Source organism: Podarcis filfolensis (assembly GCF_964270895.1).
Source record: "Podarcis filfolensis genome assembly, chromosome: 2".
Classification (NCBI taxonomy): Eukaryota; Metazoa; Chordata; class Lepidosauria; order Squamata; family Lacertidae; genus Podarcis; species Podarcis filfolensis.
Genome location: NC_139605.1, coordinates 45978701 through 45992443, shown reverse-complemented (window position 1 = coordinate 45992443; position 13743 = coordinate 45978701).

Sequence of the window (13743 nt, the reverse complement as noted above, 5' to 3'; positions counted from 1 at the left end):
TCCCATGGACTGCAAGAAGATCAAACCTCTCCATTCTGAAGGAAGTCAACCCTGAGTGCTCACTGGAAGGACAGATCGTGAAGCTGAGACTCCAATACTTTGGCCACCTCATGAGAAGAGAAGACTCCCTGCAAAAGACCCTGATGTTGGGAAAGATGGAGGGCACAAGGAGAAGGGGACGACAGAGGACGAGATGGTTGGATAGTGTTCTCGAAGCTACCAGCATGAATTTGACTAAACTGCGGGAGGCAGCGGAAGACAGAAGTGCCTGGCGTGCTCTGGTCCATGGGGTCACGAAGAGTCAGGCACGACTAAATGACTAAACAACAACAACCATTGGCTCTGTCTCTGTCCAATGATGACTCTTGGTTGGCTGTTCTGCCCTCCACCCTGCTGACCCCAATGACCACCAACCACCCATGGATGAAACTTAGTTGTGTTGTCCTTGTCACTGTACAGTTTTGCTGATGACCAGTGACACAGCAGCTTGACTAAACTACACATCACACAAAAATAATTGTAATCACCCATCACTGCTCTTCAATTCTGCTTTCAAAATGGTCAATGATGTTTATGTAAATTTTTAGAGTACAGAAATAATTTGCACTGATGTTGAAAAGGAAACAATCCTCCACTACAAATTATACTTTAGGGGAAGTTAGGAATTCTTTGTTACATTCCTTAAGAACTGAAACTGTATTCAGATACAATCTTGTAATAGCCGTTTGCAGATCTTTTAAAGACAATGTATTACGCATTTTTCAGTTTGGCTACTAGGGGTCAGTGTTCAACCTTACATAGCAAAATTAATATTAATTGTGAAATAACCAAATTATGGTTGAAACATGCAAAGTGTATTAATTACAGTTAGGGTTTCATGTGCACTATGCTGAAAAGCTATACTTTACTTTGCTATGTATTAAGTGGTTCCATTTATTGAGCTTTGGATACAGTTTAGGATAAATAGAAATACCTAGATTGAGAACATACTGAACACCTCCCATAATATTCATGCAAAATCTCCCCACTCCATTTTTTTTAAGTAGGGAAACTGGTCACTGATAGTGGGAGGACAATTAATGTTGGTAAGTAGCAATACATTCCTATCCTTTCCCTAAAATTATGGTTAAGTCCCTTTTAATCCCCTGTATCCAGCAAGGGTTAAAATCTAATGGAGGATTGAATTGTTGAAGTAGCCAGGCCAGCTTCTTGGTCAATGGGCCTAAGTATGCTCCTTAGTGCAGACATAGGCAAACTCGGCCCTTCAGATATTTTGGGACTACAATTCCCATCATCCCTGACCACTGGTCCTGTTAGCTAGGGATCATGGGAGTTGAAGTCCCAAAACATCTGAAGGGCTGAGTTTGCCTATGCCTGCCTTAGTGTAACAAAGGAAGCTGCTACATGCCAGAGGGCAAATGAGTGGGCTCCATCCCTCACCAGTCTTGTTGTGAGAAGAAGGAAAGTCAGAGTGTGTGAGAGAGAGCACTGGGCTAGAAGCAGGCAAATGCAAGAAAATAAGAGCAATGTTTGATATCTGTTGGAATTCATTGCTGTGGCTATGGGAGAAACAAGACCTTCTGGGGTGTTAATGCTATGAGCCCTCCATTGCAGGCTTAGGTTTATTTATATATGTGTAAATAAACCACCATCTCCACTGTCCTTAATTCCAAGGAAACTGAACCCTGGGTAAGTGCCTGGACCTCTTGGAAACTTGCACCACTCAGAGATTGGGATGGTGTGTAACAATACGTATGCAAAAAGCCAAGTCTCTGCACCAAGGAGGTTACGTGCAGTGTTTCCTACCACACTTCTTTTCGGCATCAAAATTGGAGCCATGCTTCACTCCCTCCCAAGGTTTGCTTTTAGAGTGGGTGTGAGAATTGCCTGTCTCTTGCGGAGCTCATGTTCTGTGCTCTCTGTAAGAATCACTCATCAGGGCATGCCTTTTCTGAAGTTGAATAATAGTACTGCATCTCTGCATCAGGAATGATTTAATAACCTCATTACATTTGATGTGGATATACAGCATAATTATTCAGTATTACCTTCTGGAAGCAGCCTTCCAAACAGGAACAGGATCATTAAAGTACAGAGCACCCAGTTCCCAATCTATTCAGCTTATCGGAATGGAGACAGTGGTTGATGGTATTGGGAGGGGCTGAGAGAATGGCCCAGGAGAATGAGCAGGGTCACATTCCACCATCCCTCTCTTAGGGCAGGCTTGGGGCAGCGGGAGAACAACCAACAGACTCCCCAGTCACTGTTGAACAAGTTTGATCTATTTTTCTCTTACGTCTCATGAGTGACAGCATGTAGCATGAAAGCATCATCTGGTGTGGAGGGGGAAGCTCCTTAGGCTGTCAAATGCACACAATAATCAAGACCAGCTTCTTTGATTTGGGTTGGGGATGAGGGGGATAAACCTCTCCCTCCAACTACACGTGAATCTCTGAATAATAAAATTTAACACAGCCTTAGAAAGGAATCTCAGGCTTGACTTGCAAGGATCACCTATTGCGCTCAATAGATGACAAATGTTCATAGTGCACAACCCCAATTTTTAAGCCTGCAGAATCAGGGGAGGGGTTTGACAGGGGAAGACAATCCTACTGGATTAGACCAAAGGTGAATGTCATTCAGCATCCTGTTTTCACAGTGGCCAGCTAGATGCCAAAGCAGGATCTGAGTGCAACAATTTGAGAATCCCAACAACAGGGGATTCCCAGCCATTGGTTTTTGGGGCTTGGATCCATTTGTGGGCTTGGATCCATCTCTGGAGGCACAATTTCGACCCTTGGGACATGGCATGTCCAACATGTTGCTTGGGGTGATGTACCATTGGTGCAAAGTGGGAGTGATGTTTCTGATGGATGAGAACAATTGGGGGCAAGTACGGACTTTTTGCCCCAATATACCACACTTACTTTCATCGAACCACATGTATAATTTTATTTCCCTGTTCACCAGTTTGGACAGATCCCTCAATAATCCTTTGCAATCCCATTTTATATTTTTACCATCCTGAGCAATGTGGGATTTTATGGTTTAACACATAATGATGACTACTGTGGCGAAACCTCGAAAGATTTGCCTCTGTGTACAGTTATTGACCACTTGTACAAAAGCTTCTTTGGATTTTGCTTTAAACTGAGGCAGGAAGCTGAAATAACAAATTCAGGAATTCTTTTTAATTTTTTCTCTTCTGTGCAGCATTTCTGAAGCATTCAGCTTTTATGGATTAATAGCATAAAGCTTCGGGGAAATTGCTTTCATTTTGATATACAGAGTGTTTCAACCTGTACATTATTGATGTTTAATATTCACGTAAATGATGCTTTTAAAGAGATTAGCCTGATCGTATAAAATGATACAGGATCTTTCCCCCCTTACAACATGCTTCCATACCATTTTTCTTGTGCAACTGAAAAGAAAAATGGGGTGCATTTCATTATGTTCGAGGACTAGTGCTTTTGGAGTAATTTTTATATAGCAATGCAAAAAACAAATAAATTCCTAATAACTCTTGCAGGCTTATTATAGAAATGACATGGGAAAGTTAGAAGTAAAGAGCTGTGTCAACAAGTTTGGGGGTGCATAAGAATGAAAGAGTTATTGAATATCTTTGTTGTTGTTAAGAATCTTGTTACCTGATTTTTACTGTTGCCTAGATAAGTTGCAAACCCCGGGGTGCATCAGATGTGTTCAAGTGGGTGTGCAAGAGGGTTGAACTCCCCCTTGAAAGTGCAGGTATGTAGCTTAGGGATATTCCTTGATCCAGCACTCTCACTGGTTCACCAGTTATGACTATTCCTGAACATCAATAGTTCAGCTACGGTCCTCCATGCTCTAGCAACAGCCCAATTGGACTACTGTACCACATTGCATTGTAGGTGGGACTGTCTTTGAAGATGACTTGGAAGCTACAACTATTGCATAATCCAGATGCCTGAATTTTCACTGGTGCAGACAGGTGGAATTACATTACACGTCTAAAACAGCTGTGTTGGTTCACTAGTCAAGGTGCTGGTGCTTGCCATTAACGATCTAAAAGCTTAGGACACAAAGACCTGATATACTTCTCCCTGTACCAAGGTGCCATTGCCTTGAGATTTGCAGTTGTGGCAGAGAATCTTTTCTTTGCCTACCTTTGCCGGGATCTTTTCTGTGGTGGCACCCCAATTGTGGAATACCCTTTCTATAGGGGCACAAATGGCAGAGACTCTAATCTTTTGGGCCATGTTAAAAATCTTAGAGTTATCCAGGCAATTAAAACATTGATTTAAGGCTGCGTTCCTTAACATCAGGTGTGGGAACATTTTACCCTCCAGATGTTGCTGAACTACGACTCCCAACAGCCCCAGCAAGCAGGGCCAATGGTCAGGGTTGATGGGAGCTCTTGCAACCTCTGAAGGGCCAAAGGTTTCCCACACTTGCTTCACTCAGTTCCCTGAGATGTGTGTCGTATTGCACTGTTAAAGGTTGATACGTTAGCTGCCCTTTGTCCATTTGCTCTTGTATTATTGCCTTTTATTTTGGTATGGCTAGTTGTATACCACCTGGATACCCATAAGAATGAATAGGCATTTTAAAATATTTTCAAATAAATAATAAACAAAGATGGTCATGTTTGCATCTGCTCTTCAGTGACATCTAACACTGATTAATGAAATGAAACCAATTTGATTTTTAACCCTGGAGCCTAACTCCAGTAGCTACCCTGCTTTCTTTATGCACATGTGGGTTGATGTTTCTTGGGCTTAGCATGCCCCATATTTCCTTTTTGAAAGGTGGAGGTTAACCCTGGTGACAGCTGGGACCTCTTTATGTTTGGGTTCGATGGGTAAAGAATGAGGAATGTTCAGGAGCAGCATTGCTGTGATAGGATACAAGAAAGACAACGAGAGACTCTGTTCATTAAGATATTATGGGTCTGGCTAATGGAGCATAGCTGATGAAGCAATCTGTTCAGTAGCCTCATATTCATAGTGACAATGATATCTTCCACAACAGCTGGCATTTAAACTAAATGTATTTGAATATATCATTTTTTCCCTAGGTGTTTTTTTTTAAACCACTGTTTTATTTCTGAGATCGCGTCTAGCCTGCCTTTTCTCATATTAACCCAGGGCAGGTATCATTGGAATAAAACAACTCTCTTCAAGTGATAAAGGTGGAGGATGTTGTGCACATGGCGTACCCAACTATTTTTGTTATTTGTTAGCTTTTTCTCAGAGAAGATCCATTGAAATTAATGGGTAACCACTAATTTAGATTTGCTTTTACCGGGTGTACTCTTAAGGAAAAAATAACTGACTATGCTAATAATAATAATAATAATAATAATAATAATAATAATAATAATAATTTATTTATACCCCCCCCTCTGGACAAGTCTCCCCAGCCACTCTGGGTGGCTCTCAATCAAATGTTAAAAGCAGTACAGCATTAAATATTAAAAACTTCCCTGAACAGGGCTGCCTTCAGATGTCTTTTAAAGGTAGGATAACTGCTTATTTCCTTCACATCTGAAGGGAGGGTGTTCCACAGGGTGGGTGCCACTACCGAGAAGGCTCTAAACCTGTTTTAATTACAGCCAAAATTATCAAAGGGCCGTACAACATTATAATGCCTATCACAAGTCCAACACAGTCAGAGATACCTACAAAGCCAAAGCATTTGAATGTCAGAACACAAGTACTTAGTTGAGCTCTTCCCTGGCACACACCCATTTAGGCAATGCCAAAGACCAAACTGGGTCCAATCTACATTAGCATTTTTCTGGTATTACCGTGGCTTCTTGATTCCTTGATAGCTGCCTAATGGGTAGTAATACAATCACTTCTTCCCCTACATTCTGGGATTTTTCTGTTTGCTTTTAGCCATACAAGTCATATTGTTACAAGCCATGCCAATCTTCCAGTGGTGAGAGATTCAAGAGGTTGCAGCACTTGCCCAGAATTCCCTTAGAACGAAGGTCAGCAGAAATAGTAATTGAGGATGTTTGGTTTTATTTACACATATATGCAACCTGAGCACAAGATGGAGGGGCTCACACCAATAACACTCCAAAATACCTTGCTTCTCTATTACAGTGGTACCTCAGGTTACATACGCTTCAGGTTACATGAGCTTCAGGTTACGGACTCCGCTAACCCAGAAATAGTACCTTGGGTTAAGAACCTTGCTTCAGGATGAGAACAGAAATCATGCTTTGGTGGCGCGGTGGCAGCGGGAGGCCCCATTAGCTAAAGTGGTGCTTCAGGTTAAGAACAGTTTCAGGTTAAGAATGGACCTCCAGAATGAATTAAGTACTTAACCCGAGGTACCACTGTATTCACAGCTTTGGATCCAGCACATGCATATCTCTGTGTCCAACTTCTTTCTAGCCTACTTCCAGTTCAGCTCTCGCACACCCCTGGCAATGATTCTCCTAGCAATTAGGTGTCCTATAGCACAGAGCAACTCTTTTGGTTATGCTAATGGTGGTACTTAACTAGTCAGCTGAAGCCATTAACTAGGGACTAGTTTGACAAAATTGCTTGTATACATTCTACTCTCCATAGATGTAGGATCCCAAGATTTGGAGAGACTCATCATGGCATCATCTGGATTGACTCCTCAAACTCACTACAATATTCTTTAAGAAGAAGGTGGGATTTGAACGAGGGTGGCGATGTCAATTCTCTGTAAAGGAAACATAGGAACTGTATGGATAACTGAAAATTGATCACAAAAGTGATACATGGATACATTGAGATTTGCTTTGGTAAATAAAGGAAATCTGTATTGTCTGTGTTTCATGGATAGAAGAAAGCAGATTTGAATAATCTAGTATAAAAGACTTAATGCAGATTTAACAAGCATCCAGCTAAGGAAACTGTTTCAAAATGAATGCACTTACTTTATCTGATATTATAAAAAGTTTTCAAATATATGTACCGTAATTCACTCAGAAATGGAATTTTCTACGCAAGGATGAAACATTACATTTTAAATGGCTCACACCTTTCTCCAACTGTCTTTTACCTTTACTTTTTTTATATAAAAAAAATCTTATTCCAGCTCTTATTTGAAAGTAGAGAATGTGTTTCTGAAAGGATGTGTTAAAGATCTGGATGTGCATCAGGTGTGGGAATTAAGCAATTTAATTCAAAGCAGAAGTCCGGAGTCCTGCCAATGTAGCAGGAGTATTCGATCAGCTCAACCTGTGTGCCCCAACTGCCCCAACCTTGTCATTGCCCTGCTACTCACCTCATCTTGGTATTCTGTATCAATGCTCCTGCTGGGAGACCAGGGTTGCAACAGCACCCCTTGCTGCAGGCCACTCCTGCCAAAAAAGATAGTTTCAAAATGGGTGGATGGCAAATGCAGTTCCATGTTAGTGTGTAGATCAATGCACAGTGGGGCAAAACGTATACACTGAGGGGGCCTCAACTGGTGGCGACTGACCAGAAAAGAGATCTTGGGCCCATGGTGACATCAACCCAGTGTCAGACAGCTGGGGAAAGGGGAGATTCCATGCTAGGGACTATTAGGAAAGGGACTGAAAATATAACTGCCAATATCATAATTCATTCATACAAATCTATGGGGTGATCACACTTTGAATATTGTGTATAGTTCTGACAATTGCAGCTGGAAAGAATTTATTTATTGTTATGTTCAGTAGGTAGAGCTACAGGGTCATGGGCTGGGCAAAAAAATTCCTGCACTTCAGGAGTTTGGACTAGATGACCCTCATTGTCCCTTCCAACTCTACATTTCTATGGTTCTATGATCCCACCTTTTATCCAAAGAGCTCAAGGTGCCATGCACTTGTCCTCCCTCCATTTTATCCCCACAAAAACCCTGTGAGGTAGGCTAGACTGAGAGACCATGTCTGGCCCAAAGTCACCCAGTGGGATTCATGGCTGAATGGGAATTCAAACCCTGGTCTCCCAGGTCTTACTAACCACTACACCACGCTGGCTCTTTCTAAGAAAGTGAAAGAAAAAATGTTAGAGCTGGTGAAAAGCGCAGAAAAAGGCTGCCAAAAGGAGTGGGGGGCTGCATCAGTTCCACACTAAGGAAAGGTTACAGCATTTGGGGTGCATAGTGGGAAGTTCAGGGCAGACCTGAGTCTCTGCAGCTTGGGAGATGTCAGTGGGTTACTAGACCCAGAGGCTGCCTCAGCCTCTCCTGACCCAACTGGTAGTGGAGCAGTGATTGCACATCTGGAGCCAGGGCAGGCTCAGGCCCCTGACTCGCCTCAGCTGGTGTTGTTGCAGGGGAACCTGTGCAGACTGGGGCTCTTCAGAATCAGGCCCCAGACTCGGTTCAGCTGCTGCCTGAGGCAGAGGATCCGGTGCGGAGTGAGACTCTTCTGAGTCTGAGCCTGAGTCCCAGGCCATCACAAGGACAGACAAAAAGAGCTTCTTTTCATGCAGAACAGAGTTAAATTATAGATTTCACTGCCAGAAGTTGTAGTGTTGGCTGCCAAACAGATGGCTTAAAAACAAATTCAAGGACAGTATCAGTGGCTACTTGTCATGATGACTGTATGCTGCCTCTTGCATCAGAGGCAGAATACCTCTGAATATCAGTTGTGGGCAGCAATTGCAGGAGAGGGCTCTTGTCATTGCAGGGTGCAGAATGTTAGGCCAGAGAGACCTTTCTTCTGGTCCAGTGGGGCTCTCATATGCCTAAAATAAATAAATTGAGCCTCATGTTTCTAGGCTTGTTTGCTACAAAACTTATAATTAATTGGTCATATAAAATCATCATATAATCAGTTATTGGGTTTGATTATTAATTACTCAACCTCATCTTGAGAGACACATTTGATGATCTTTGACTGTGGGGATGCAATTAATTAAACAAAATACTGTGTGCTATAGATTTAGTCTGATCTGTGGCTCCATCGTGTGGCTGGAATGTAAAAACTGTGTTCTGATTTACTACAGAAACAGATGAGTTCTTTGGGCTTACTTGGTATAATCTAAGACACTGGAAGATCTTAAACAGAATTATAATCAGCTCACCAGGCATAATCACTGCAGCATTTTCTAAAATGGATGAGTTTGACCTTCAGTACTGGAACTAGAGAGCAGGCACAGGGCTAAAGGATTAATAGCAACTCTGTCATTTCATTATGTATTATGTCAAATAAAAATTTAAATTCTATAAAAGGGTTGAAAGAGCGTTGCGTGAATTTGCTATACAAGTCTAATTTGGCCATATTGATGGATAATTGCTTTTTTTGCTGTTCTATTTTCAAAGAGAAGATTTGGAAAAGAAACCAATAGATACACTGATTCAATTAGCTATTTGAAAATTTATTTTGCATGAAACTATTTTGAAGCGATGGTTGGATGGTGTTCTTGAAGCTACCAGCATGAGTTTGATCAAACTGCGGGAGGCAGTGGAGGACAGAAGTGCCTGGCGTGCTCTGGTCCATGGGGTCACGAAGAGCTGGACACGACTAAACGACTAAACAACAAATTTTGAAGCATTTGTGTTGCTTAAATGAAACGGAGTTGGCCAAAAAACAAAAGTTAAACCATCCAATCTATGTTATGTCTCAGACACAAATTAAAGCATTCAAGGAATAAAAGCAATTCAAAAATATGCTTTGAGTCCGGTTTTTCAGACTTTTTTTAAAAAGTACTTTTTATTAAAGATTTCTTGGTTTACAAAAGTATGTGCAATGTCTCTTCTTTCAAGTTACATTTTCTACAGGTCAGTTCCATTTGTTGAGACATTAGGAAGAAAAGGGGGGAAGAGGTGGAGGGAGCCATGGTGAGTGGGGCTAGGGTCGGGTGACTATGTTTCTATTTTACTTAATGTATGTGTGTGGTTTTGTGTCAGCGTTGTTTGTGTGGGTTCTCTTTGCTATTCACTTGTGTTTCTTTGGTGGTGAGATAAGTTGGGGTTGGCCTAGGGTGTGATTGTTTGTTTGTGATTGGCTGTGGTGAACCTTGTTTTCATGTATGAGTGGGGTGGGTGGGTGTTAGCCTTACTAGAAAAATTAACCAATAAACTGAAACTGACACAGGGACAAATAGAAGAACACACCTTCACCCCAGTATGGCTCCCCTTTATCACACACAAGATAACGACAAGAATCCACCAACAGCGTACGAATCAATGTGGTTTTTCAGACTTTTTGTTTGAGCCTTGGGTACAGGATTACCTCTGACAAGTTATTAGATCATCTGTAATTAAAATACTTTCCTAATCATTTGTGATTAAAAGGTGTAATAACTATGTAGGCTAAATGAGACTATGTATGAAAAATTGCAATGATGAAAAAACCCCTACAATGTAAAATGATGTTAACATAGGATTTTTAATCCAACACTTCTATCCAACACTTCTATTTTGCTTTCAGTACTACAAATGAAACAGAAACACACAATTTTCCTGCTGTCCTCCTGGAAATTTACACTTTCAGAATTTTTGGGACAGGAGAAAAGCGCAAGCCAAGCTTGAAATATTTACCATTATAGGAAACTTCTGAGAAGTATAGATAAAGTGTTCTGGAGATTTTAGGACATATCACTTCAGCTCTAGAATGCACGCAGATTTATTTTGTACCATAGTCAGAATTGGTTTCTCTATTCCCCCTGCCCCCCCCCACCGGACCAAAAGCGAAGAAAAACAATCTGTATTTCAAAGGTTTCATTTGGATGCAGGTTTCACTGGAATATTCTGAGAAGTGCAAATATTGTGGTTAAAGAAGATCCCTTAATATACACTAGAGAAAGTGTGTACAGTGGTACCTCGGGTTAAGTACTTAATTCGTTCTGGAGGTCCGTTTTTAACCTGAAACTGTTCTTAACCTGAAGCACCACTTTAGCTAATGGCGCCGCCGGAGCATGATTTCTGTTCTCATCCTGAAGCAAAGTTCTTAACCCGAGGTATTATTTCTGGGTTAGCGGAGTCTGTAACCTGAAGCATATGTAACCCGAGGTACCACTGTATGCGTAAATATATTCACCTACTCTAATTTTACATTGCAATGAATGTTGCAACCTATGGATTCTTTGGAGCGATATTCACCGGAAACAATGCATTAACTTGTGTTGATCATCAGTAACATGCTTTGGGTTTGTGTTAAATGGTTGCAATTCTCTTATATCGGGGGGATAACCATTAAAAGTACTTTTATAGAGAACAGAAGACTGTAAATTATAAATGTTTACAACGGGTATATCTATCTAGGAGATGGGATTGCCAAGCATTAGGAGATGATGTTATAATTGATATGACTTGTAAAGGCATTTAGAATGACTTTAAAACACATTTCTTAATTATGGTGTTGCCATTCACATTGTTGAAAAATTGCTCTTGAGAATATTGTACTATATTTTCCCCATCACTCTGCTCGGCTGCTTAACATCACTGTGTGCCCCCCCCCCAGGGGCATAGCTGTGTGAAGGGAATCTGTTTGTTTATTTGTTCATTTATGTATTTATTTATTTTTTATAAATTATTCTCCACTCCTTCAGCGCATATTGGCATTCCCAAGGCAGTTCACAATCTCTAGACAAACTGCAAAGATTCAAAGAAGAACGGAAGAGAACAACAATATAATAGCAAGAACTCAAAATAACTCAATGTGGGACATAATGATTAGCTGAAACAAGAAGTCAGATACAGAACAGCTTAAAAGGTTTGTTTTTTTAAAGTTAGGAAAAATAAAAAGTGCCTTTGCCAGCTGTTAGGATGACATCAGAATGGGTGTCAGGAAACATTGGGGAGGGCATTCCATCAGCAGGCCATCACCACTGAAATAGTTCTCTTTCCAGCTAACACCTGCCTTGCCTCAAATGATGGGCACCCCTAAGGAAGAACTTCTGATGAAGATCAGTGAATGGGGTTAATTGATACAGAGAAAGTGTAAGGTGCCCTGAACCTTGTACCAGGAATCTGGCAGCATCTACTTCCTGTTCCACTAAGATGGCTTGTAGAAGGGACTGCTGGTCTGAGTTTTGCTGCTTTGCAGCGCCATCCTCTAAATGGCTAGCAGGAGTACTGCAGCTTTCAGTATGACAGAATTAGGGCCGCTAAGAAGCTAAGGAATTCACATAGGGCCCTATACAACTATGGGCTCTGGTCCAGCTACATAGCCTGAGAAGTTTCATTTGTTTTCCAGCTACAGGCTGCCTTGAAGCTTTGTCTGAGCTGACTGAACCACAGGTCTGCTTACTGGCTGCCAGTGTTGACAAAAGTCATGTCTGACCTGGCATATCCCTGTTTATAGCTGCACTTTGCATCAGCAATGCATGATAGCTAGGGGGTGGGGAGAAATTTGATTTAGTTTGCATTTAAAGTCAACTGTACCTAATACACACTTCCTGAAACACAGCAATCTATTAAAATTCAGTTTTCTGAATTTTGCAAAGCAGTTCTCCAGCCAAGTAATGTGTACAAAAATCCACATACTGGGGTAACGTGCGCATGAAAAGTGTGTATATATTGGATAATATAACATACAAAAGGCACTATATAATGGGAAATTGCTTGCAGAAATATGTATATAAGGCAAAGCTGCATACAAAAGTGTGCATATTGGGGAAAAATTGTCCTAAACTGCTGATAAATTTTCGTGAGTTTTTTTTTAAAAGAATTCATAGATTATTGTGGAAATGCATACAACTGAACTCAGAATTGGAGAAATGAGAAACTGAAAGAAATAAAAATGGATAAATTCCTAAACTGGCTGAAATATACAGATTCTTGGAGAAAATTGAGTTCTGCCAGAAAGATTCAGTCATTTGAAGTTCTATCTAAACATCAGATGAAAACTCTGAAGGTCATAGCAAACATTTGAGCATTGGAATATTCAGCAGACTGTTGGAGGAAGTATTTGCATAATGTTTGCTAACTTGATTGATTGCAAATAATTATGATCATACTTGCCAGCATTTGAAAATCAAAACAGGGAAATTTCTTCTCATTGAGCCTGGAGTCTTCACTGTAGAATGAGAACAAGGATGGAGCACAGCGGGGAAATAGACCTCGAGAACATATTATTTGCAATTATAAATGCACACTAAAATGTAAGTTGAAGGCGCTTTATATTTCTGCGCTTTGAGGCACCCATGAATACAAGTGACACAGGGGGATGTTTAATTCCTCTTCCTTACTTGACTTCTTTGCCGCACTAGCCAGCTTTTCTTCCTAATGTTCCCTGGGGTCTTCTCCCTCTTAAATGGGAGTGGGGAATTTAGCCTTCATAGCCTGTGATTAAACTTTGGACTGCTGTAAGACTCTGATTCTGGAACTGCCCCTGTTAACTTGCAGCTGCTCTGCTAGTACGACACCTGAAGGAGGAGGAAGGTGCCATTCACTTGAACATGATACCAGGGGTGTGACTGAGAAGGAAGTATCGTTGGCTGGGTAGGGGGAACCTGGGGACCACATAGTGAGGCCAGGTAGGCTGCAATAGGGACTGAGTTTCTTCAGCCCTGTTCTAGACACAGTTTTATACCAAGAAGGGCTTTTCACTTGGCTTTAGTTTTTTTTTTAAAAGATATTTATTGAAGTTTTACAAAAAACAGAGAATTACAGAATAAAAAGAAGACAGGAGAAGAAAAAGAAGAAAAATACAAAAATACATAAAAAAGATACAAAATACATAAAAAAATAAATAGAAAAAATTAAAAACAAATCAATTTTTTCATATCTTAAATTTCGTTTTCTTATTTCCCTGACCTCCTCACACCTCCCTTTTTTGTATTCCCGTTCACATGGTTA